We start from the raw sequence: 26,929 nt of genomic DNA on the forward strand, positions 1-26,929 counted from the left end.
AGTCTGATCAGTCAACAAACATCTGTGTTGTTTTGTTATATGGCCGTCTAACATCAGCGTAGCGTCCTGATGCTTCCTCAGGTTACACCGCGGTCACCAGGACGTAACGTTACGTTTCGTTTCTGCGTAATTTGAATCCACAAGGTGTCCAAACGAGCGACGGCAGTTTGAGTGAACGTGAGGCTGCGACATAAAGAAGTGTTGATTTTAACGTATCTGTGGTTTAGCAGAAACGTGGCTGACCTTTTTTAATTCTGGAGATTTGGTTGGGAAATAAGTATTTAAATTTGTGGGAATTAAACTGTAATTGTCATCCAGGATACAGATGGTTCAGCAGGTCAGGTGAACATGCAAAAACGTAAAATTTGGTGCTTTGACTTCATTAAGAAGCAAATTTCACAGATATTCTCCGCACAGTCTCTTGGAGCTGTTACCCAAAATTGAAATATTACTCCTGTGCACAAACTCTGGAGACTAATGTGGAAATTCAACTGCATATTTCTCAGATAAAACTAAGATAAAATGATGCTTTATTTTTGTAGATACGGCAACATTTCTATCAACCGACCAACCGTTGCTGAGATAAACGCAGGCATCAGTCTGTAGGGGAGAGAAACAGTCACACAGGTTGTAAACAAGCCGGATAAGATAAAACCACTTTATTTGGAGCTACGCTGAGAAATGGAGGTTAAACAGAAACTCAGAGCAGCCGAATAACACAGCAAGAAGTTCTGTTAACAAGATGTGAGCTGAGATTAATGACTGTGTGTAACTTTAAACTCATCTTATATTCTAAAACGTATCATAAATCTGCCTATTATGCCCCATTTTTCACTTATGTTACTAATTATTTTCTAACATTTAGAGTATTTCACTAAATCCTGAGAGAATTTCACAAGTATTAAATGATTTTCAACCCAAATTCTATGTTTTAATTCTTGTGTTTTTTTCCACTATGTTTTCTTTTTGTGATTGTGTCTCTATAATATTTTTGCAGAGTTTGTTCATCCAGGAAGCTGGATAATGTACATTTTGGTTCATACCTTCACTGATTGGCTAAATTACCGGCATGTTCTTCCTGTTTGTTGCCTTGTCTGTCGGTTTCACATCAAACTAGCGATTAACTTCAGTCACAATGTGATTCACATCGATAGACTCGTGGCCAAAACTATAAAAACGAGTTCCAGTAAACCTGAAGTGAACTTTTTTTAAGCCACATGTGTGGATTTTATGATGTTGGACTTCATGACTCGCCTCATGAAATCAGCCCGGACAGGCGCGATCCAGGACGGGTGGAAAGGATTTGGGCTGAAGATCTTTTTGTCGTCTTCATGCCAGCAAACATTTCAGGAAAACTGTGTTCTCGAGACGAGAGCGAGAGAGAATCTGACGGACGGACGGAGAAAAAAGGAGACAGAAGTTTTCAACATTTCCAGTAAACGTAATAAACTCTGTTACATCGGCGGACATCATGTCGCTGCTCTGGACAGAAAAACACTCGTGATGAAGCGGTTTGGAGGAAGCGGCCTCTGACATCTTGTCCTCGTTGACTTCTTCTGTGACTCAATCTGCCGCCGAACAAGAGCGGACACGTCGTTAGTCTAACGTGTGGATGGCTGCTCGCCGCCGCATAGGATGAGAATACGTCGAGGCATGATGGACCACACATGTTGCCGCTGACCTACAGTGCGCAGCGTGTCGAGCAGCAGCAGCTCCTTTTGTCTCCACGTTTTCTTTCCCCTCCCTCCCGACGCCCTTCCCCGACGCCCTTTGCAGCAGGCAGACAAAAACTAATGGGATTCAGAGGACGACTGCAGCGGCCGTGATAGACAGAGATTTATACACAGGGATGAGTGGGGAGAGTGATGGAGTTGTCTGCTGCAGATCCAGTCCCCACATCTGTCCAGTTCTACTTGGCAGCACTTCTGAGCAATTCAGCTGGGAGAGAGATATGCAGGTGTTTTTTTTTTCTTTTTTTTTTCTCCTCCCCACAAACAGATGCATCAAGCTTAAGCCGAGCCAAGCAGCAGACGGACGGCCGTGTCAGATGCATGAAAAGGGAGAAACGTTTTGTTCGGGCCCAAGCTGTGCGTTCAGGGACAGACGTGTTCTCAGCGAAGTCTTTAAACAAAGTGGCGAAAACAAACCCGCCGTCTTTGTTTAGCCGTCGCAGCAGGAATGAGTCACCTGAGGCCCTCGAGGGGGGAGCGGAGGACAAACCAACAGATTTATGACGTTTTGCGTAATCGAAATACGCAAACACACTTGTTGAAAGTTCACTTCATCAGGCATGTTTTTGTTCAAGTCTTCCAAGCAAAATGACAAATCCTGTTGTCAGTGTCGTGTGAAATTGCGATTTATTTTTTTACTCGTTGTTCCTCTGTCCTCAGGACGACCTGTTTGTCTCTGCTGACACGTGAGTCAACAGCTGTGCTGTTTCAACGTGACGTCAAATAGATTTACGTTCTGTGTCAGAGAGATCTACTGAAGTTAGCATGCTAACCAGCTAGCCTTGGACCTGACAACCTTTTCCTCCTAGCTTCTCCAAAGCTCCTGTGTGAGAGGTGTAAACAGACTGGTAGTCTGGCTAGCTCTGAGGCTAACTGAGCTAACTAGCTAACAGTAGCTACAGTCATGGATGCAAAAGGAAAATACAGTTAGCAGCAGTTAGCACTTACTCTGATGATGCTGCTCCTGTTTGCACCTTTTTAAAACACTTGTCTCACTACGATATACTTTAATTGTGCACGCTAACGCTTTCACAACGACAACTTTTTATTTATGGCTTGATCCAGAGCGCCGTGATGGAGCTCCTGATATGAAGATCAGCAGATTGCAGAAGCTGTCAGGAAAAAAAGGAGCACATTATCAAAATCCTACAGTTTAAGAATAATCCAAATCGTTATTTACAGGATTGAAATCTGAACCCTGAACTTACAGAAGCATGTTTGTCTGCTGATGCTGCCCACTGATCTCCTCTCAGCTGAGCTAGAATAACTAACAGTGTGAGACTACATTTTATTTTTTTTTATTCTTCCCAGAACTTCACGCCCTCGCTGAGCGCGCTCCTGTAACTTCAAAAACACAGAGCAGCTTTGTTCTTTAACGAAGCTTCCTGCCTACTAAATGCCGAGGCCACGACCCAGCGAGACGCTCCGCTCCGTCCTCCGTCCTCCAGCTGTGGCTGCAGTGGGAAGTCATGTTGCTGCCTCGTACACGTACCTGGCCGCGCCGCCGGGAGAGGAAGCAGGAAATGCTCGCCATAGCGGGGCTGCTTTGTACCCTATGGGAGATAATGGGCGGCGTGCGGGGAGGCGGGGATGTGCCCCGGGCCCGTGTTCCACATCAGCACCCCGTCCTCGCCGTCTGGACAGGAAGCAGCCTTTCCTGTCATCGCCCTCATCACTTTATAATCCTGCAAATACAGTCCTCTGAGTCATTTGGACTCTGACAAAGTAATTTGTTGTGAGAGAAACTGGTGTGTGATATGAAAAAGAATCAGATGATGTTATGCTAATAAGCGGGAGATGGACGGCAGCGTAATAAACCAATAAAACAGGTCGGGGTTTCATTATCTCCCGCCCCGTGTCACGCACTGAAACACACAGACGTGTAATGAATCATGGATTCAGTTTTGTATTCAGCAGATTGCGCTCTGACCTCGATCCCCGTCTCTCGCCACAACAAACAAAATCCAGTGAAGAGAAACGCTGCGTCCCAGACGACGACGTGGAGAGAGAGAGAGAGATCACAGTCAGTGAAACATCGTTAGTGCCGTGTAAACAAACGCAGGTGATGTCAGATCAAATATTCATCAGGTCACACGATCTGAGACGCCGGCTGACGACCTCATCGCCTCGTCTCGTGATTATCTCTCAATCTGTTTGGATTCATTTGATTTTTGAAGCTGCTGACAGTTTTGTTCACGAATGACTTAATTAAACGTACGTCAGCCGCACGCAGGTGTCGTCTTAAACAAAGTGTTCAGGTTGTTGCTTGTTTGCAGCTTCTGTGTGCTCGCTGCAGATTAATAACAGCGTCTCCTTTCAGCCCGGAGGCTCGACACCACAGAACCACAGAACCACAGCTGCTTATGAATCAGTGATGTTGTGAAAACATCCTTCTGCTCTCTTATAAACAGGTTCTCCAGCACCGAGCTCTGGTTTTCACTTGTTGTTTGGTCTTTTCTCGATCAAGAGAACTCGGTTTAGTTCCAGCAGCATAAAATCATCTCTACATTTCTGTTTGTCAGCAGGTTGTGTTGCTTTTAATCCTGCAGCGAGTATTTATGATTTATGTCAAAAAGGATCAGATGTCGACCATTTTGTGAGTCTAAAAGTCTTTGGTTTGCAGTCGGACATAACTATGCTAATGTTTTGCCAGACTTGGTCCTAGATAATCATCTAATTAGTCTGTAATTTGTAAGAAAAACTGTTGAACTGTTCGATTATTTTCATGGATGTTTGGACGTTGAAGTTTGTGGAGTTGTTGTGGCTCGTGTGTTAACTGTCTGTTTACATCCAACAGACAAAAAGCAGCATTAGCATCATTAACTCACACGATGAATGAAAGTTGCCTGTTAGCTCTGATTTGGTCTCCACCAGCTCCTGAGGGAAATATCTGGTTCTTCAGCAGCTCCTCTGTGTTCACCAGCTGGTCGTTACTAACAGCGACTTTACAAAAAAGTTTGACCCTGACGGTGACTGAAAGCTTCTCCTCTCTGCGTCTGAGTTTCCGGTCAGGTCTTTAGCTGAGGTCACCGGGTGTCACGATCCTGTATCACCCTCGTTACTCCATCACAGGATGGATGTCGGTTAAATCGCTCCCAGCTGCAGACAGAGGACGAAGCTTCTGGAGCGGTGAGGAGGGATGAACATGAGCTACAAGATGCTCATCATACCGCTCTCACAGCGATCAGGCGGGTGGTTCTATTTATTTTCGACCGATGAGTGTGAACAAATGTTCCTCAGGGATTCTCCGCTGACAAGTCGAGACGTGGACGTCTCCTGTCGGACGTTCTCTGCATGCATCTCCTGTTTTGATGTGGTGAGGAAGAGCTGTTACCGCCCTGATGCTGTTGTTACGACAACAGGCGGAGTCAGATGGCTGCGTTTGATGCCGAGGGACGTCTTCGTTAATACAACGTGTGTTTTATGAACCCTGGTGGATCTTTGCTCTCTGGCCGAAGAACTCAGAACTCTCCGCCGCTCCATCTTCTGTCTCCAAACCCGGCTGTGATTGGATGATATTTTGAACCTATTTGTCCAAAAGGTCCTCGGCATATTGAGGAAAGGGGAAAAAAAACAAAACAAAATAGAAACACAGCGATGAGTTGGGAAGAAAGATGAGCCGTCATCGAAACACATTTGTGTCAGGTGGCGTCCGATGTGTTGCAGTAATCTATGGGAGCACTTACGTCTGCGACACGAAGGCGCATTCATCACATTCCTCCTCCGTCTGTGGCAGCGGGAGAATTTCAATGTGTCACTCGGGGCGATTCATCACGGCCGACGTCTCTTCGTGACACGGTCAACACATTCGTCCTTGCATTGTGAGGATCCTCATGTTGGCATCGGGATGCACCGAGATGTCAACAAAGATGTGTCAAAACTTTGGAAAAAAAAGGAAAAGTTTACCCTAAAACTGTAAATTCAAACATTATCTCCTTCTATGTTTCCACATTTCCACGTTTCTGGAAGACAACTGAAGTAGATTGGACTAAAACATAAAGAAACAGCCAAAGAAAACATATAAAATGGCTCCTTACAGCTGTTATTTACACCCTTGTGTGCCTTTGTCTGACGGGGTGCATGCTAACACTTTTAGCTTAACAGCTACGGTGAATATTTTGGCTTTTAAATGGTTGAAACACATCCTTTGAAACCAGTTTGGGATCTCGAGGGCTTCTGGAGGCTTGAATTACACCAGATGGGAAGAGATAATTCACTCATTTCAGAGTGGGTGAATGCTGGTGCTTTTAGCTTAATGGCTACGGTGAACGTTTCAGCTTTGAAACAGAGCAAATAACGTCTTTTTAAATGGATTTGGGGTCTCAGGTCTTCTGAGGACTTGGGTTCTGCTGATGACCTGCGTGGAGTGATTTGTTTGTCGTCCCCAGAGCTGCAGAAATGTTTTGCGTGTTGAGAAACTTCACCTGAGGGAGCAGACGCAGGTCACGGACCGTAAACATCTGTGTTGAAACGCCTCCGTCTAGACACCACAGAACAGTGAAGCGGTGGCGGAGGGCCAGGTAAACATTAAGTGGAGCTCAAACACACAACCTATTTCTGTCCGAGCCAAAGACTGGAAAAGCACTTATCTCTGTAAATGGCACAATATCATTTTCCAACCATCCTGGGAGTTTTTACTACAGCTCAGAGACTCGGGGTGCTAATTAAAAATGGAGTTTGTCCCTTTTTAACTACCTCTTTTTCCCGCTAAGAACCAGAATCTCTGCTCTCTTTGTCTTCTTGTACCCAGGCTGGGTTTTTTCTCCATTTGTCAGCGCAGTGCTGTCGATACCTTTCAGTTCTCTGGAAGCACGACGTGATATATAGTCAGTGGAGATGTTTGTGTTAACATGCTCCTGTGAGCACAAAGAAGGTGTCAGAGAGAGACTCCTGAGTGACCCGGCCAGGTCCGATAATGACGGTATTCATTCGAAGTCTTTCTTTTTTTATAGGGAACAACCAAAAGCATCATCGAGAGCACTCGTCCCTAATTGTTAAACTTGGAATTACAAACACGATGATTTATTCCTGCAGATCAGATTCAGATCAGATGAGACGTCATGTGAAGAAAGTAAAGTGACATTTGAGGTAAAAAGGTGAACAACCTGGCAACGCGGGGCGGAGTCAGCAAGGACCGCTGACCGAGCTAACGACCGCTAACTACATTTAGCAGCAGTTAGCGCTCACTTTAGCAACACAGCTACAGGTTCATCGAGAACCTGCTGCTCAGTACGTTTGTTAGCATTTACTTTAGCAACAGTGAAGCTATCTGTCCAGAGCAACAGAGGGAAATCAAGAAAACATGACCCAGTTTCACCAGAATCATTAAATAAAGTAATAAAGTTCACCCAGAGAGGGGCGAGGTCGTTGTGGCGACAGAAAAGTGACGCATGACTTCATCTACACTATATTACCAAAAGTATTCGCTCACCCATTCAAATGATCAGAATCAGGTGTTCTAATCACTTGGCCTGGCCCCAGGTGTACAAATTCAAGCACTCAGGCATGCAGACTGTGAAACAAGACATTTGTGAAAGAATGGGCCGCTCTCAGGAGCTCAGTGAATTCCAGCGTGGAACTGTCATAGGATGCCACTTGTGCAACAAATCCAGTCGTGAAATTTCCTCGCTCCTAAATATTCCACAGTCAACTGTCAGCTCTATTATAACAAAATGGAAGCGTTTGGGAACAACAGCAACTCAGCCACGAAGTGGTAGGCCACGTAAAGTGACGGAGAGGGGTCAGCGGATGCTGAAGCGCATAGTGCAAAGAGGTCGCCGACTTTCTGCACAGTCAATTGCTAGAGAGCTACAAACTTCATGTGACCTTCAGATTAGCCCAAGTACAGTACGCAGAGAGCTTCATGGAATGGGTTTCCATGGCCGAGCAGCTGCAGCCAAGCCACACATCACCAAGTGCAATGCAAGGCGTCGGATGCAATGGTGTAAAGCACGCCGTCACTGGCCTCTAGAGCAGTGGAGACGCGTTCTCTGGAGTGATGAATCACGCTTTTCCATCTGGCAATCTGATGGACGAGTCTGGGTTTGGAGGTTGCCAGGAGAACGGTACATTTCAGATTGCATTGTGCCAACTGTGAAATTTGGTGGAGGAGGAATTATGGTATGGGGTTGTTTTTCAGGAGCTGGGCTTGGCCCCTTAGTTCCAGTGAAAGGAACATTGAATGCTTCAGGATACCAAAACATTTTGGACAATTCCATGCTCCCAACCTTGTGGGAACAGTTTGGAGCGGGCCCCTTCCTCTTCCAACATGACTGTGCACCAGTGCACAAAGCAAGGTCCATAAAGACGTGGATGACAGAGTCTGGTGTGGATGAACTTGACTGGCCTGCACAGAGTCCTGACCTGAACCCGATAGAACACCTTTGGGATGAATTAGAGCGGAGACTGAGAGCCAGGCCTTCTCGACCAACATCAGTGTGTGACCTCACCAATGCGCTTTTGGAAGAATGGACAAAAATTCCTATAAACACTCTCCTCAACCTTGTGGACAGTCTTCCCAGAAGAGTTGAAGCTGTAATAGCTGCAAAAGGTGGACCGACATCATATTGAATTCTATGAGTTAGGAATGGGATGGCACTTCAGTTCATAGAATGAGTAAAGGCAGGTGAGCGAATACTTTTGGTAATATAGTGTATGTCGGGAAGTTTAACTGACAGGAGGTCACACCCAGGTGATCGCAGAGAAAACACAAATACATATCGTGTGTATCATGTGTGTATATTTATCTCACGAGGGAGTAAAAAACTGAATCATCCATATTTCCACTCAGCAGCAGTTTGAGAGGTTTCAGCCCACCCAGCTGAAACATATCAGCATGACAAAGCAGGAGGCTGAATCACTTGCACACATCCTATTGCTGTTAATTACAGCGGGAGGAGGAGGTCTGGTGTAATTACAAAGGAGGTCTGACAAAGCCGGCGGGGAGACGAAGGAGGCCTCCCTCCTCCTCCTCCTCTTCTCTCTGCGGTCTGGCTTTAATGAAGACACACTGACTTCTCCCCAAAACCTGCCGGCGCTGGTGGCGGCTGCTGGTGCTACTGTTTTCCCATAAGCGCCAGGAAGACACCGCCACATTAAAAGCCCGATTATAAACCTCGGTGTCGTCACGGCTGCTGGGTTATCAGACGTACAGCTGACAGTTTACCTCTGCAGCAGTTCGACACTTACATGCTGCACGAGGAGTTAACAGCTAATGCTAAGTTCCCAGAAGCTAATGTTGTGATGATGTGACGTCTTGTGTGTGTTTAATGTAGAAATCTAAGCTGTAGAGGTCGTTAGAGCTCATCATGATTCACCATTCGCATCATTATTTACCCCGTCTTCTTCCATCCTCTTTCCTGCACGCCTCCTTATCTCTTCTTCCACATACAGTCCTTGTTTTCCCTTCTCTCCATCCACTGCACCTTTTTTAATCCTCTCTCTATCGGCGCTCTCTGCCGTCAGTGTGGGAGCAGCTTGGTGTTCGGGGTTAATGGATTGGGCAGGATGAAGCATTGTGTCCCGCTGTCGGAGATTCACCATTTGTTTTGTTTTGTGTGTGTGTGATCAGCGAGGAGATCCGCGGCTGCGGATGATGATGATGATGGACGAACGTCTCGCTGCTCAAAAAAAAAAAACCCATAAGAAACTGTCAGCGGGGGGGAAACACATCACATCACAGCGTCGACTCTGCCTTAATTTTACATTTTCTTACGCAACATATTTACATCCTTCGTGCTTAAAGCGACCCCTCCTGAATTTTACGGCACTTTTATGTCACTTTGCAAATTGGGAGTAAAACAACAGCAGATGTTAATTTGATTCTGGGTGGATCCGATGATGGCGTGAGTGGGATGGAATTCATATTCCTTAATGGTGTTTGCACCCTCGGGGGGCTTAATAAAGAGTATTTCTCACAAAAACAGAGCCTACGAGTGAAACAACGCTCGCTGATGGTGGAACTGATGCACTTGATGACTGCAGTCGGCCTGGATTTATCACCCCGGCCTGGAGGTGAGACAGCTGCGTGACACAAAACACACTAATTAATTGCTTCTGTTCATGTGTTATCCTTGTTATTAACATTTCCCTCGAGGGGTTCTGGTGTGAATGTTTCACCAAGCTTAAAGGGAAGTTCTGGTATTTCTAAACCCAGGCGCAGTTTTTACATATTTTAGTGTTTTAAATGAGAAGAACCATCTCCTTGGGGGCAAATGTAAAAGTAAAAGTGCTTCGACTTGTAGAAATGATACCAGCAGACCGTTTTGTTTCACCAGGAACAGTCCTCACATCGCTCTCCTCAAAGCCACCAGACTCCATTGAAAAAGCCAGTAATTTTACCTCACAGATCACAGCATAACAAACAAATTATCACTCACTAAAACCAGTTAGTTTTGTCAGTTTTATTTTGTTTCTGTTGCGTTTGAATAAAGTACGTTTTATGATTATCTGTGAGGTAGAATTACAGCTTTTGTTAATGGAGTCTGGTGACTTCGAGGCTATTCGTGGTCGGTGCTGCAGGTGTTGTTAAGTATTTTTGGTTCAAAACCAAAACAATGAGCTGAAAGATTTTATTTTATCAGTGGAGTCTGGTAGTGTGAACCAAAAGCCTGTTTTTTCTTTTTGCAGCAGCATCGAAAAAGGTGTTTTTTAAAATTTTGTTTTATATGAATATTGTCAAGAAGTTTCAAATCATTCTATTCCATCAACATTACTATGAACCTCTTTCACGTCACACAGTTATTTGAAACATAACGATATAAAATATTGATTATTGCAGCTTTAAAGACACTGAGTTTAAAGTTACTCCATCTTTCTGTCTTTGCACAGATTGATATAATTCTTCTTGATGCTTGACTTCTTCAAATAACAGGTCTAGTGAGTTCACTGTTAGAATAACTTCTAGTCATGATATGAAAATAAGACCCAGTTTGAAAAATCCCCCAATTTAAAGCTTCAAAATGTCCCAAATGTAAATCAAACGCTCGGCTCGTCCGCCCTCATGTTTGCACCCCACAGATAGTTTCTGCTTCCAACGATCCGGCCTCCCCCCACCTGTTCCTCCTCCTCCACCTCCTCCCCCCCTCTGGATGGCCTCCCGGCTCGGCCCAGCTGTCCGACAGAGGCCGCGGAGTGATCGGGCCATGTGAGAACCGTGTCATACGAAGCGGGAATCAAAGAACCCGGGCCCTGCGCTCCTCGCTCCTCCGGGGTCCTCCGTGTGGGATTTGACACACCCCGGGACAGCCGGATTTCCTAAAGCTGCCGTGCAGAATCGGGATCCGCGTGGGGCAGCAGAGCAGACGGATCGGAGCTCCTCCGCTTTGTTTGTTTTATTTTGTCCTGCACTATCATCTCATGGAAGGAAGAGGGATTGGGTTTAATTCGACGTGCAGTGATGAGTTGCCGTCCCTCGCACGCCATCAGCTGCTCGGATCCTCCAACACAAAAAACCCTCGACCTCCTCTGTGCTCCTCACCTCCCGTTCCCCCCTCCACAGCTCATACAATTAGTCACATTTATTAATTTAGAGCACCTCGTACTAGTTGATGAAGTCGGGCACCCTGCCATCACCTTGTAGAGCTCTGATTGAGTGCAACAGTTCCCTCACCTCCGCCGGCCCCTTGTTAGGTAAAGTGAAATTTACTAACGCCCGGCGCGGGCTAATGCCTTCTTTTACAAGCCTAATAAGAATAATGGCTCGTCATAAATTCTGAGTCATCCTGATCTTATGAGACAGGCTGTAAATGAGTTATGAATTATGTCTCCGCTTCCACTTACACAGCACACTTTGGTGAATTTAGCAGACAGTCCCGTGAACCCCGCAGCCTTCCCCGTTATCTGAGTGCAGTCAGTTAACTTCCACCCCGAGATATAATGACGGGACGCGACTGAGAACGTTTTAAGTCGAGTGCTGCACTTTAAAGGAACAGCTCGACTGAAAAGAAATGGAAAGTCAGGTGAAGTTTCTGAAGTCTGTGAAACGTTTCTGGAGCTTGATGAATAAATAGCGTCACGGCGTTCTCCTAAAACACCTACAGCAGACGAGGACGACTAAAAATAATCAGAAAATGGTGCCTCACAATTTGTCGGATGTAATCCAAGTCTCCAGAAGCCCCGAGACCCCAAATTTATTCTTAAAAAAGACGTTATTTACACCCTTTAAACTCTGTCGAGCTTGTGCATGCTAACGATTTTAGCTCAGCAGCTACGGTGAAATGTAAATAACATCTTCTCATCAGTTTGGGATCTCAGGGGTTCCATTACATCGGATAAACTTTATGGAGCCATTCTATGTTTTTTTAACGTTTTTAAAACACGTCTCCATCGACTTCAGTTGTTTTGGAGAATGCTGAAACTTTCAGCAGACTTTCCATCCGCATGAGAGCGAGAAGATGATGAGTGAATTTTAGTTTTTGCTCCTTTAAAATAAAGCTGACATCAGCCTGGAACTAGAAAAGGGCCGTCTAATAATCGGTAATGTCTCTGCTCGGACACATTCTGCTCAGACAAACCGTGAAGGAAATAAATACTTGTGTAAAACGTGAGGAAGAAAATGCTCGACTGACGTGAATCGAGTCTGACGGCGGCTCAGAGAGAACAGATGAATTATCTGATTGCACAGAGAAGTCGCTGAGCTCGACCTCGAGAAGAACGTCAGCTTCTTTTTCAATTAGCTGCTCGTTACTGATCTTCATGAAGGGTGAGCGACTGTCTGAACAACTCAGCAGCTCATCGGGTTTGAAGTGTTTGAACAGTTGTCGGTATTTTAAAAACCAAAACCTTCTGAGTAATTTGTAAGTGCACATGAGAGGAGGTGTTCTCAGCGGTGGCTATTACAACACGACTGATGCCGAGTGTAGTTCTGCTGTTTGACTTGGCCGTCGCCGTCTCCTCGGGATGGCGCTCGTCCTAGACGCGGGATATTAGGGCTCAACACCTACTCTTTTATTCATTGCCTCTGCGGATCGTCGTGCCATCTGCGGTGGGATTCGTCAGCGATGCCTAAAAGGTCTCGGTGAAGCGCCGTCCAATCCAAACACTGAAAACCAGCCGGGGGTTTACCATTTTTATTTATGTCTGCCACCCATAATTTAACACTGGCTCACGCTTTGTGAGTGTCGGGTGTGAAGATTTCAGAGCGAGTACAACATCCCCCAAAATAATTCCACTCTAATTCCTCCTCTCATCTCCCCCCCCTTGCTGAGAAAACAGGTAACGTGAGTGATATTCGGAAAGAAAAGCTGCAGCGTCTCTCAGCGATGTGGACGGAGCTGCAGGCTGGAGGCCGACGGAGGAATGTTGCAGCGAGACGTTTTGGCAGAGCGGCGTGCTGATCGACCGTGGCACCGCACTCCGGGCAGCGGGACGCGATAATGATTTCCTTGACATTCTCCCCAATTTGAGCTAATTTGAGCAAATCTGGCATCACGAGCAGTTTAATCAGGGCCAACACACTCTGAACAGGAACGTTTCCTCGGTTCACGAGCGGATTAAAAGGTCGAGTCATTCAAATTAATAAAAGATCATATTTCTTTTTACTGATTTCTTCGGCCTGATTTTGTTCTTGCCACCCGGATACAACGGACGCTAAAATGGAAATTTTGTCAGCGTTGAAAAATGACATTAAAGAATCCGGCGGCGGCGTCTCCTCTCCGCAAAATCACTGTGATAATCCACAGACGAAAGGCGTCAGCAGTTTTCATTAGAGCGACTTCATCCACAGAAATCTTCTTCTTAAAGCTGCTGACGGCGACTTTCTGAGGATTATTCGGTAAAACAGAGAAAAACATAAGCTGCTGTTGATTCTGTTTCTGAAGAGTTTTAATACTTGTTCCTTTTTGCTTTATTTAAAACATGAACACTTTGATATTCGCTGGCACCAAACACGCAGTTTATCACTTTAAATGTAAAAGAAATACATGAAAAACAAATAGTGAAAAATGATATAAAAGTGAAACCAGTTGTGAAAACAAACTCTGCTGTCGTGGGGAACAAAAAGAAAAAAAAACAAAAAACCTCAGATATTTTAATACTTAAGTTAAATAAACTCTAAATCCAAAATCCAGTAACTGTCAGAGTCATGTGGGATTATCATCTGCTGTGGTGGATGTTTAAAAGTTTAAATATTTAAGAAGAACAAAGGAAATGCTAATTGTTGCCAACTATGCTAGCAAGCCGCCCAAAGCTAGTTAGCTCAGTTAGCCCTGCAGCTAGCAGTCTGTCAACAGCACCAGCTCACAAGCTTTGGACCGGGACGGGCTGTGGCTAGCTGGTTAGCATGCTAACTTGTTATTTGTTTACATTCTGTTGATGATTTTAGACATTTTTTTATGTTTTCAACTAGAAATGTTTATATATTGGACTTTTAAACTCTGATGATCCCAGAGCACTTCACAACGTCAAACTGCGTCTTTGTTTTAATTTAGAAATCACTTATGATACGATTCCACTCGCCTCAGTTGAAGGCAGAAGAAAAAAGAAACTATCTGCACTGTGAGAAAATCGTTTTCTTGTATTTATTTAAAAACTGTCCCAGTTTTTACATCTAGCTTAAGGAAAATATAGAAAATGTGAGACCGTCCGGCTTCCCTGCTCAGGTTTCTGCAAATTAATCGGTGTCTCTGTGTCTCACGTAAGTCATAACACGCAGTTCTCTTTGGTGTTTGAGGGGAATTCCCACGCAGGAAACAACAGGGACGGCGAGACAACAGAGGCCGACTCCTAACAGGCGTGTAATGAAATCAAGGTCCTCTCGGGCCCGTCCAGCTCCGGCGCTACCCGTCCCTCGAGGTCTCGATAAGAGGTTAAGCTGCTCTTTCCATCCGTCCTCGCGGTTCAGAGGGTAAACCAGCAGAGAAATCGGACACTGGCTTCGCCGTGAGTCGTGGCTCTTGAGGGACGGACATGCGAGGGTTAACTTCAGGCCAATCTCCTCTAATGTTAAACGCTGGCCTTTGATTGCCCCCTCGTCCATGTGTAGCGCGCTGCTGAAGGAGGGGAACCCGACACCGGTGTTGTTATTGAAGTGCTGCAGGAGGGGCTGATAGCCCGTCTCATCGGCACAGATCCAGGGGACGAGCCGCCTCTCAGACCCCTTCTTTTTTTAAAAGACAGTGGCAGGTGTGTGACAGATCTGGGCGTTAAAGGACGGTCGGGACCCCCCCAGAGATGACAGCCTCTTGGCTCGTCTCAAGAACTGATTAGGGGGGTCTGGCTGCTGGAGATGCTCGACTGGCGTCTTTAGAAAACTCCGTATGGCATCGGTGCTCTTGTCAACCCCCAGAAAGGGACGAATCCCTCTGAGTTTTCAGGAGTTGGTAGAAGAAAACTAGGAGGGAGTTTATGTGGCGAACGTGACCCTGTGATGGCTGAGACCCCAAGACAGACTTGAGTCAGTCTCTCTTGAATCTAATCATTCTTAAACACATTTTAAGACAAATCCTCAGTTTGGTATCATAAGTGTTTAGCACCAGAACTTCCCAGACTGATGAGGCATTTAAAATCCATAAAACATCTTGTTGCACTCAAGAGAAAACAGTGCAGCTCGATAGCGTGCAATCTTTCCTTACCCCACATTTGTTAGCGTGTTAGCAGAGGAAAGAGGCCTGCTCATCTCAGAAATGATGACAGGAGATTTGCTCCTGTGGAAAAAGAAAGCTATCGTGATTTTTACGGCGCCAAACAACAACATCTGAGAGCTGATTTGGAAAGTGCTGACGAGGTAACTGTGTGTCGAAGATGAAACACTCGAGTATCCAAGTCAGTTACCTCGCCGTCCTGTCGAACGTTTGCTCGTTTGAGCCTCATTTTGGACCAAACAGTAAAAGATAAACAATCCGAGTCTTGCAACTTTCACTTGAATGTGATTTTACACCATTATGCTCCCTGCAAAAGCTCAAAATCTCAATATATTCCACAAATTCAGCCAGTTTTTGTTCCACTCGCAGATTGTTTTCTCCTCGGTTTTCATTGTGTTTTTTTCCCCCCGTGTCGTCGTTTTAATCAGGTACTTCTTGTTGTTACGATTGCGTTATGATTGCCTTATTTGAGGCACTTTGCGAACCCGGTTTTCGATTACTTCTACAAGAGCTGTAATGTCAAGGAGTGCTCAAGGGGAGGCTAAAGAGGGAGGAGGAGGAGGAGGAGGAGGAGGAGGAGGAGGCGGCGGGGGAGTTGAAATATGAGGGGAATGGATCCTTAAGTCTCCAACTCGACCACAAGTGGCATCATTGTCATCACCTTGTTCTGATTTCATTTCATCTCTCGGCGCCACCACTGCAGGCAATATCTGGGTATTGAGTTACAAGAGGCCCACCTCTTTATTATTTTCATGGGAACTCAAGGACAGGCAGTCTTGTGCTGAGACGAGGGGGATATTTATATGAATGCATATAATGTTGTGTTCCCAGTACTCGGGGACATTTAGCGCCTATCTCCGAATATCATCAGAGGCTTTCAGCTCGACAGAGTCATTAATATCAGACGGGTTTATGTGTTTCATATTGCCTCCGTGCCAGCCAGGGCCACATGCCTGATGAGCCGGCCGGTTGTCGGAGAGGATGCACTATTCTTTTTCATCGGCTCGTTCACAGCGTCAGCTCGGCACTGTCCAGAGATTATCACTCCGTCTCCATAAAGGTCAAGCGGTAGCCAAGAGACGCTCGAACCGACAGTTTAGTTTGATCTCCCGGCTCAAATCTGGAGCCCGATGAGACGGAGGTACTTTTATTTGCTTTGACAGAAACAACTCTTGTTCAGTCGCCATTTGATTTCAGTCCATCTGCATTATTTTCTCTCCCCGGCAGGGCGCGGAGCCTGAGATGTGTCTGATTGGTTTAATAGCGCTGCGTTATGGATTGCCACGTCGAGTCGTCGGAGGATTAGGGAGCGGAGAGGGAACATTACCGGGGGAAAATTGTTAAAAAGTTGGCAGGTTAGCAATGAGACGTGGCTAATTTCGCCAAAGCAGGCAGGAAAACCTCGTCAAGAAAAAAAAAGCCAGAGAGGTAGAAAAGGAATCAAGAACCTGTCAGCCCTGATGAAGTGGATATACTAATCAATCTGCTGAATGTAAACCATCAGCCTGGTGAACAAACCTGTGCTGACACGCCGCTTCAAACAGACTTCTCTCCCAGTGAAACGCGACACTTTTCCCGTCGCTCCCAAAAGTCGTTTTCGCTGATTCTTGGGAGAACGAGACGCGGGATCGTGTTTGATCCAAAAGTTTTCTCCTTCATCCTGGAGGGTGAGTGATGTGACGAGCTCAGCGTCGGTAATCCTTCGGCTGTTTTTGTTTGAGAATCCACACGTAGCGCGTCCATCACAGAGGACAGGCCTGAAAGTCAAACTGATTCCTGAATTCTCCTCGCTCTGTCAGCGCGGGAATATAAACTATAATGATACTGAGGCAGTCGTGTGTTGAGTTCAGGTCCTCAGAAGAGGATTAATAAAAGAGTTTGGACATATTTCAGGAAACAGAGTCTCAAACCGGTGCGTTCTGGTGGGTGTTTCCCATTACAGTGATTTACAACTGATAGCTCGGAGACACAGTGTTTACTCCAACGCTGCGCTACTGGAGAATGAACTGTACCGACGAGATGTGATGTATTAGTTCTCTCTGCAGCCGGTCCAAATAGCATTGGAAGCTAACTGGCCGAGCTTGCTAACGTTAGCGCTGATTACAGTTCAGCAGAAGAAATAGTGGTCATATCTCTAAATTGTGTAAAAGGTATTAACACCTCAAATACTATCTACCTTTTACTTTACGCGGACAGATGGAGGCAGGAAGGTTGAGACGTTGTTCCTCCAAAAAATGGCGTCTAGTTGTTGTTGTTCACCCCGAGGTGGCAGCAGATGCAACAACATCGCCGAATCAACGTGTAAAACTAAGCAAACGAAAGCGTCAACCAGCATTTAAAAGGGACGGTAAACAAGTGTTATTGCCGCACTAGATGTTGATCCCTGTCGCGTTACATGTCGTGCCTTTATAGCCTGCAGAATGATGGCATGCTATCCAGAATCACACACCAAAGCTGAGTTATGTTCCTGTTGTTTTGTTCAAGAATAAAGCTGTCATAAAGATGTGCCTTCCATGCAGAGGTGTTACAACTTGGTTAAAGTCCTGAATTGAAAGTTTTACTCAGTGTGACAGCAGACAACTTCCCCCCTTCTGTTTCTAAATGGTGTTATTGTTGGTGCAGCTGTTGCAGAGACAACTGGATCGATACCGTGTTCCTCAGAGTTGCAAATAACAGCACAGAGCAAAATATGAATTTATAAAATAATACCGCATGTATTAGAATTGGAGCAAGAGGTAACCTTCCTTTTCCTCATGCTTGATTATTTTGTAATAGCACGATTTAAAAGGGAACTAATGTAAACGCTGAAACACTGAAACAGAAAACTTAAAGCAAGTATTAGTTAAGTACGAGTATAAGCAGTTTAAAACTAGTATTCTAAACTGTATAAAGTATTAGTTGATAATACTTTGCATTTACCTGAACCTGCATGGAAGTAATCTAAAGGTATATCTAGAAGTATAAAGTAGTCGAGCATTATGAAGAAGATGTAGCTCCAAGAACACTGTTCTGAGTAGGTAGATGGATGAGGCTACGCTACGTAGCTTGTTAGCTTCCTCTGTGACTGTAGGAACTGAGCAACATGCACACACAACATGTGAGAGGTGTTCTTCACATGAGAAGGACATGAAATTAAAATTTTCAGCACCCACATCATCAGGAGTCAAAACAAACTCAGAGGAGAATAATCAGTTCTTGATTATGGATTTTTAATCTCAGTTTGAGTTTAAATCTAAGTGTCAGCGACATATTTTACCTCGCAGTCGTCCTCCATTTGAATACAGATGACGAATTAAAATGCAGGTGCTGAAAAACATCCTGCCGGGTTCTGACCAGAACTAATGGCCCATAGGTCGGTTTCCTCGCAGCGCCGAGGCAGCTGCCAGCGTCCCCTAGCAACAAGTCGCGCCAGACTCCACAAGGGTCGCGAGCACCGGCGGGAGAGCGACTCACAGTCCATGTATCCCAGCATGCTTTGCCACTGTGGTGCCCTTCACCCTCTGACCCGCAATAATGGCGGCATGGAGAGATGAAAAGAGCCATGTGACGTGAGCGGACACAGCCGCCGCGGCCTCACGCTGCTCACTGCCTTTTCAAACACGCCTCACGTGGAGAAAGCGACGACACGGGGCAGCCCGGGGGAACAAGAGTCAACACAACCGGGCCAGAACAGAAGTCGTGTTGTGTTTCCGTCACCGCCAAGAGGTCGTGCATCTTAACGACATACCTGAATATTTTATAGATGATCTGTAGTGTATTAATTACCCTGCCTGTTTTCATTTTCCGCCTCACTGGTGCAGAATATTGCAGCTCTATTTTCCGTTTTCAAGAAATAACTCATCAGAGAAGTTTACTGACCAGAAGGAGCCGAACGAGGAGAGCGAGGGAACGCCAATCTGTCGCCGCGCTGCGCACACTTTCACCTTCATTGTCCAGCCGTCTGAGTCGCAGTTTACCCGGTAACGTTTACTGTGTGGGAGGGGAAAAAAAAAAAGGAAGAAAAAAAAAGACACCATCTGTGCACGGAAGCCAAGCAAACCGCCACACCTCAAGTCATCATTCCTGCAGTCCCCTCTGTGTGGTGACGGTAATGGGACTTTAAATCAGTGCCTCGCACCCTCAGGGTTCATTACAAGGTGACAGCCCCATTGTGGCTCCTCTGTGATGACAACAAGTGGCAGCGAGAGAGAGAGGGGGGAGCAGGAGAAAGTGAGGCAGATGGTTCGGGGAGATGACAATGGTGCCATTTCACAGCGTATCCTCCACCTGTGGCGTGACGGAGGCTGCTGTCGGGGGCTTTTTGATGCCTGCTGAGATGAATGCAATGGATGAACATATCTCTCACTGACAGCCTCCGTATCGTCGCCGATTGAGATGTCTAGACACGACCGAGAGCTCTGAAAACAAACTTTGTGAGGAATGTCTCAGCTTTTACTTGGTGAGGGAAAGAGCTCGTTGAAATATTAAAGTGGATGTGAGGCTGCCATTAAAAATTAAAGCTGGAAGAGGAAGTCTTAATAACATAAAGAGTTAATGCAGCTTTAATCTGAATAGAGCAATGTAATAATGTCCGCGCATAACTGTATTAATATGTCTGATTCCTGGGGTCTTAATTCAATGAGCATGTTTTATGAATTTAGGTTTTACAGTTACGTGTTTCCTAACTGCAGCATCTTAACTGAAGAATCATCAAAGTTCGGTATTTGAACAGGCTGAAGAAATGTGAGCTCCACTGGTGTTAGGTGAGTTTGACAACGGTAACGAAGATGGGGAACAATGTGAACATCAAAATAAAGCCTAGGCTAATAGAGAAGCTAATGTAAATATGTGTCTGTTAGAGAAGCTAATGCTAAAGTTAGCCCATTGGAGGAGTTGGTATCAAAATTAGCCTGTACACGCTTCTCTAATTTGCTAACTTTAGTTTTAGCTTCTTTAAAGTTAAATAAGCTAAAACTGAAGTTACCTGATTAGAGACGCAAACAATGAAGTCAGCCTGTTTAGAGAAGTGAACACTGTTAGCCTGTTAGAGAAGCTAACACTAATGTTTACATGTTAGAGAAGTTAATATTGATGCTACCCTGTGAGAGAAGCTAACACTTAAGTTAGCCTGTTGGAGATGCTACCATCACTGTTAGCTAGTTATATAAGCTAAGTCTGAATTTAGCCTGCTGGAGAACATTGATGTTAGCCCACTAGAGAAGCATACACTTGATTAAGCCTGATGGAGGCGCTAACATCAATGTAGGCCCATTAGTATATCTAACACTTATGTTAGCCTGTTAAAAAAAGCTAACACTCATGTTAGCCTGTTACAGAAGCTAATACTATTGTTAGCCTGTTAGAGAGGCTAATGCTATTGTTAGCCTGTTAGAGAGGTTAATGGTATTGTTAGCCTGTTAGAGAAGCTGATACTAATGTTAGCTTGTTAGCAAAGCTAAAACTATGGGTAGCTTGTTAGAGAAGCTAATGCTATTGTTAGCCTGTTAGAGAAGCTAATACTATGGTTAGCTTGTTCGAAAAGCAGACCCTAAAGCTAACTTGTTAGAGGAGTTAATATTGATGTTAGCCTGTTAGAGAAGCTAACACTACCGTTTGCCTGTTGTAAACACTAACAGTATTGTAACCCTGTTGGACAAGTTAGGCTAACGTCAAAGTTAGCTTGATGGCTGAAAATCAATACTGATCATCTCTTGTTCATTACAGCAAGCTAGCTAACAAGCGACAGTTAAGTGAGATGATAGAATTTCTTCCTGTTTTTGAATCTTAAGATACGACAAACAGTTTGACGAAGACAAAGTTAACATTTATGTGTTTGTGTTCGAGACAATTCGCCCTTAAGCACACTTAGGATTATACAAATAAATCTGGAACATCCCAAAATGCCAATTAAATAAAAATGCAATCGCCCCTGAATGTCTCGTATGAGCACAGAGACCAAACGACGTTGTAACATCAGCAGAGTGAAACCGTTTAATGTGCAGCTTCAACACGGGACCACGTGAAAAAAACATGCAGGACATTCCTGCGAGCAGCACATGAAACATTTCTCCATGTGAGCATGTGTTATAGTGGTGAGCAGCAAAATAATAAAAAGCCAGACAAGTTGTTTTAAGAGCGAGCAGGTGGTTCCCGGTTCAAAGAGTGCAGGATGAGGTTGTGTTTTCTTTTCTTCTTCTTCTTCTTCTTCTTCTTCTTCCCTCTGCTCTTTCTTCCCAACGGCTCTCCTCCTCCTCCTCCTCCTCCTCTTCCTCCTCCTCTTGCCAACTTCAGAGTTGCATTATTATCAGCAAAGTGCTTTTAAATCCGCTCCTGCTCAACACCAGGATGTCTTCTGCATGCTAATCCTCTGGGATACGGATCCGTCACTCCTCCGTCGTTCCCTCATGCCTGGCGTGCCGGAGACAGCTGGGAAAACAGTCTCTGCCCGACGATCTGCTCGTACGACCAGGATCTCAGGCCGCCATCGAGCTCGACCGCAGAGGAACAACACGGGCAGTGGTGGAGGAAGCGTTCAAGTAAAAATACTCAGATACAAATGTACAAATACTCCATTACAAGGAGGAATCAGTGCGTTTAAATCCCTTAAAATACTGAAAACAGACTCGGTGGAGCTGCTCACAACTCAGAAACGTCACAAATCAAAAAAAGATTATTATTCTTTTCATCTTACCAGCTATTTCTTACTGTGAAGGAGCTTGCAAGTGTAGAATAAGTATAAAGAAGCATAAATGTCAACCTCAAAAGTACACTTAAGTACTTAAATATATACATAAATACTCTAAAGTCAAACATGTATTTGTTAGTTTGCAGCCAGAGAAGTAAATTAAACCTTTATTCTGCTTTATATGTCTCAAATTCACCACATAAAGTTTAATGAGATTTACATTATAATCTTAGATTTTTGGAATCAGTGATCCACAAACGACAGCACGATATGGAGCTGAACCTCCAGAACCTCCAGAACCTCCAGAACCTCCAAAACCATTTCACAGGAGGAACAAATCTCTTTCAGCACCAACAACAGGACAGAGAAATATATGGAAATACATAAATATATATACAAAATATATATATAAAAACAGTGTTGTACTGTAAATGTGGCGAGACAACGGTGCACAAATATTATTTTAAATATATTCATTAGTTGTTTTCTTCCATTTTCATTTTATTTGACTGACCTATAATTACTTTATTGTTTTCATTTTTTTATACAAATACATATAAATATATATTTATGCACACATATAAATATATATATATTTTCCAGGAAATAGACTTGATTGAAGCCACATAATAAACAACAGCTCACACTTCACTGGTATGAAGTAATTTTCCACTTGTTAGTGAATCTTTTGTAATTAAGAATGCAGAAAGGAAACATGAGAATTATTTGCTGATATATTTCAAGTAGTTTGATCCAAAAAAAACCAACTTATTTCTTGATTTAATGAACGTTTCTTGTCGAGAACGATGATCGAAACAGATGATTTCACCACTGCAGAGTGATTTTCTTGTTTATTTTTCTTGTTTTTAAGCTTTTGATTTACGGCGTTGACACCTACAGCTCTGACTCCAGTGTCTCTTATTGTATTCATTTCTATTTATTGTTATTATCTCATGAGGTTTTGCAGAACGTCGCTGCATCGTGGTGATTGTTAATAATTCCTGATAATGTCGGAGTGAATCAGAACAAACACACAAGTTTCTCCCCCTCGTGTCACGAGAGGGAGAAACTTGTTCTGAACCACGCTCGAGAAAAAGCTGCTGAAGTGTCAGAGTTTAAAAAAAACATGAAGCCACGCGAGGTCAGAGCTCTTAATCTCCTCAGGACTTTTTTTTTTTGAAAAGTGAACAACATCTCTGAGAGTGAGGCTTATTTTCCAGAGAGAGGAGGAAGAAGAGAGAGTGAACAGAGATGAAGAGGTAATCATCTCCACTCAAAGCGTAGTTTATCCAGTGGGGTTATTAAGGAGGATGGAGATGAGTGGAATCCTCTCCTCCTCCTCCTCCTCCTCCTCCTCCTCCTCCTCCTCATCTCCACGTTTAGCGACCTTCCTCTGGCACGCCGCCCGGCGTCGCTCATTCTCAACCGTTCACGAGCAATCCTCAACGTTTCACCGATTCGCACTAATAGCTGATGAATGAGGGCGAGAGTCTGCAACACACACAGAGTGAAGCAATAGTTTTTAATTAAAAGTTCCACTTAAGCTTCCTCTCCTCTCTCTCCTTCTCTCTGGTGTCATCTATCATGTTTTTTTTTATTTTTTTATTTTCTGTATCAGCAGAGTTTCTTGCTCTGAAGGGAAGTTGCGATATAGTTTTTAAAGATAGGGGGCAGCGTTCTCAAAGGTAAGAGCCCGGCAGAGAACAGCAGGAGGAGAAGAGAACTTTAAAACTGTGTGGAGTGAAGACGGCTGTTTTAAAATAAAAAAGACAACGAGAGCGACATTTATTCATTTAACATCATTTAATCATCGGAATTTCAATTCGCTGAATTATTTCAGCAACATTTCACGCCGGTTTAAAAACATTCTGAGATGATTAAAGAACCGAAGCGACACATTTATTCTCATTTAAAAAAGTTTGCAAGGCCAAATGAAATCTTTGTAAGTGGTGGAATGTAACATTTACTTTACCTGAGAAGAGCTGTAGTCAGATATCTGTTCAGCTACACAGTCTACAGAATATATAAAAAACAACTTGTGAGATTTCTCCAGAGGTGTAAACATCTTACATATCTCACTTTTTGCATTTTTTTTTAGAGAGAAAATCATGTTTGGTTGATGCATTTTCAGCCCAAAAAACCTCTAGAAACAACTCCAGCTGTCATCACAAGTCATTTTATTAACATCTGTTTTCTTTTTTCCTTCATTTGCATACATTTTAAAATCTCCCTCACAACCCTGCAGTGCATGTTTAAATTACTTTTACTTGCATTTTGGATAATTAAGTACAGTGAATATCTGATACTTTAAGACTTTTAATTAAGTAATATTCATATTTTTACCAAACTACAATTTTAACCTCATATCTTTACTTGTACTCTGACTTCTGGGGACTTTTTACAACCATTTTACAACTTGATTTCATTTATTTTAAAGCTGATTCTCACTTTAATTGAGCACAAATCCACTTTTGCCTTCTTCCTGTTCAGCGATCGGACGGCCCGGCGTCTCTCAGCTGAGGATGGATCTGTTCGCCTCCTGCATCGAGACAGAAATAGCTCTTAATAATGAAAGATTGATGTGAAGTAAGCTTGTCATTACATGCTGCAGTAGACAATTAGGTGCCTCCCTCCCTCCATTCAGGCCTCTCTGATTTTCTCCTCTCTCTCTCCTCTTCCTCCCCGACAGTTCGCTCGTTTTCTCTCTCCTCCACGCCGGCGAAACTTGCTGAAGTCATTTGCTTAAATTTAGTTTTGTTTGAGTCCGAAGGGACGATTGCAACGAGCCCCGTGATTCATTCAGCGAGCAGGATGACAAATAGCTGATGGCCCCCCTGCAGCAGGTTCCAAACTTTCTCTCCTCTACTGGGACCAAAGCTCATTAAAATAAATTACATTTGTGGTCATGTGGGGACGAAAAGCCCGGCTCGGAGTTTAAGGAACACTTTATTCAGTTAAAACTTTCACAATAGGGCTCATTAGACAGGCAGTTAAAGGGACGCGTGTGACATTTTGGGGAAATTAAGCTTATCTGCTTTTCTTGCCGAGAGTCAGATGAGTTGATGGGAAGATCGCTGTTGGTTAAGTGTGATGCCTCAGCTCGGACACGGTTAGCTTAACGTAACGAGTAGAAGAAAAGGGGGTGAAGTTCTGGCCTGGCTCGGTCCAAAGGTAAAAAAATCTACCTGTGCCAGAAGTTCTCAGTACAGTTGTGACCTCATCACCTTACTGAAGTCCCGGCATTTTATTTAAAGGCACAGTTCCTGAATATGGGCTGGATACAAAATCTTTTGATATATTCACAGTATTTTAAAGCAGCTACACCTGTTTTTTAATCCTATAAGACAGGAACCCTCACTTTATATGTTACAGGACCTTTAACACACCATAATTCTCACTTTTAATCGATAACAACAAGTGTAGAAGTTGTGACTTGTCCAAATAGATGATCAGAATAGCGGAAACACAGTTTCCAGATCACACAATCAAAGTGAAAGCAACATTAGTGTCATTATTCTGTTATTGTGCGATCAAGATTTACATCATAATGACATTATAAAGCACAAAAAGAAAGATATAATGCTAATTTTGAGGTGCTAGAAGGTGGATTGTTTCTTCTACATGCTGCTGTAATTTAACAAGACTGGTGTCAGTGTTCTCATCCAACTCTCAGCAAGAAAGCAAATTAGCTGCATTTCCGAAAACATCAAACACCTCTAAAAGTCTCTGATAGATTCCTAAACTCTGGTTCCAAACACACACCAGCTGTAACACTGTCCCGCTCCAACACACACACACACACACACACACACACACACACACACACACACACACACACACACACACACACACACACAACTTACAAACCTCTCACTGTTCGACCTGGTCCACTTCTCCAGGTGTTCCCATTGAAATCACAGCTACCTCCCCTCACTCTATCAGCCGCGGTGCTGCTCAGGCTGTACTCGTGACAGTCCCTGAATGCATTCATAAACACTGGCAGGACTGACATCTCAATGGGCCGACTATTCCCCCTCGCTATCAGCTTACAGCCTATAATTACGGCCAATCATCTTGGATCAAGCATGTCTGCGTGAACGGGCCAACGTAACATCTGCTGCCTCGGCCGGCAGGCCAAGAAGGACTTTTATACTGAAAGGTGAGCTAATTGCGGCTGAGGACGGGAGGAGGAGGAGGAGGGGGGGGTGTGTGTGTGGGGGGGGGGGGGTAATGTTAACAGGTACGAAAGGCTATTCAGAAAGCAGCACACAGGGGAGGGTTTTCTCCCTGGGAGCAGGTGCCCCGAGGTATTTCTTATCTTCCGTGCCAGCGCAGAATTCTTATCTGCATTAGGAAATGCTCAAGGGCATTACGATAAGTCTCCAAGGAGTTATATTTGGAGTGCAATAAAGGAAATACTGGAGCTCTGCTGTTTTTAAAACCTCCTGGAGATCCGAGTCCACCGTAAAGATCTCTATAAATAACAGCGAGGGTACTTACGAAGCTGTTGGGAAGTTGTTAAAACGGCTGCTCCAATGACACCGCAGTGGGTTTTTATTTTGAAGGGATCTGGTCGGACAACAGAAAACTGTATTCGCTTGATGTTTTCTGTTGTTTACTCTGTGAAAGGGGACTTTTTAATGTTTTAGTTCGTCCTCAGGATGAAGAGAAGAAGAGCTACGTCACACTGGAAACTGGAAAAATGTGATTGGCAGCTGAAGCCTGGTCTGTGGGCTGTCATGCAGACTTTGGTTTATCTCAAATGCAAACCGCAGACCACAAGACAACCCGGCTGCACAGGGAGCCAAAGATATCACACAAACACCTCACAACTGAAGCTGAACGTCGTCGTGAGAACTTCATGTTTTGGGGACGCTGGCGTCGGGCGACGGGCCGCAGCTCCGGTCCACATTCCTGCACCAGGTCCTCAAAACTTCCAGGAACTGAGGACTCGT

The 26,929-nt window shown here is 44.4% G+C and overlaps 2 long non-coding RNA genes across 3 annotated transcripts; one reads left to right on the forward strand and one right to left on the reverse strand.

Moving 5' to 3' along the window:
- Nucleotides 1-3,012: 3,012 nt before the first annotated feature.
- LOC119009324 lies at nt 3,013-9,296 on the reverse strand. Of its 2 annotated transcripts, XR_005071692.1 has the most exons (3): nt 9,066-9,296; nt 5,417-5,610; nt 3,013-5,256 (listed from the first exon to the last, which is right to left on the reverse strand). It is a non-coding gene; the product is annotated as an uncharacterized LOC119009324 (long non-coding RNA). The 2 variants fall into 2 exon arrangements; XR_005071691.1 differs by having other exon boundaries at nt 3,013-5,610.
- A 10,579-nt stretch (nt 9,297-19,875) lies between these two features.
- Nucleotides 19,876-26,068, forward strand: LOC119009945. The gene is made up of 3 exons (XR_005071854.1): nt 19,876-20,052; nt 21,634-21,825; nt 24,465-26,068. It is a non-coding gene; the product is annotated as an uncharacterized LOC119009945 (long non-coding RNA).
- Nucleotides 26,069-26,929: the final 861 nt, after the last annotated feature.

This window comes from Acanthopagrus latus, chromosome 20 (assembly GCF_904848185.1).
Source record: "Acanthopagrus latus isolate v.2019 chromosome 20, fAcaLat1.1, whole genome shotgun sequence".
NCBI classification, from domain to species: Eukaryota; Metazoa; Chordata; class Actinopteri; order Spariformes; family Sparidae; genus Acanthopagrus; species Acanthopagrus latus.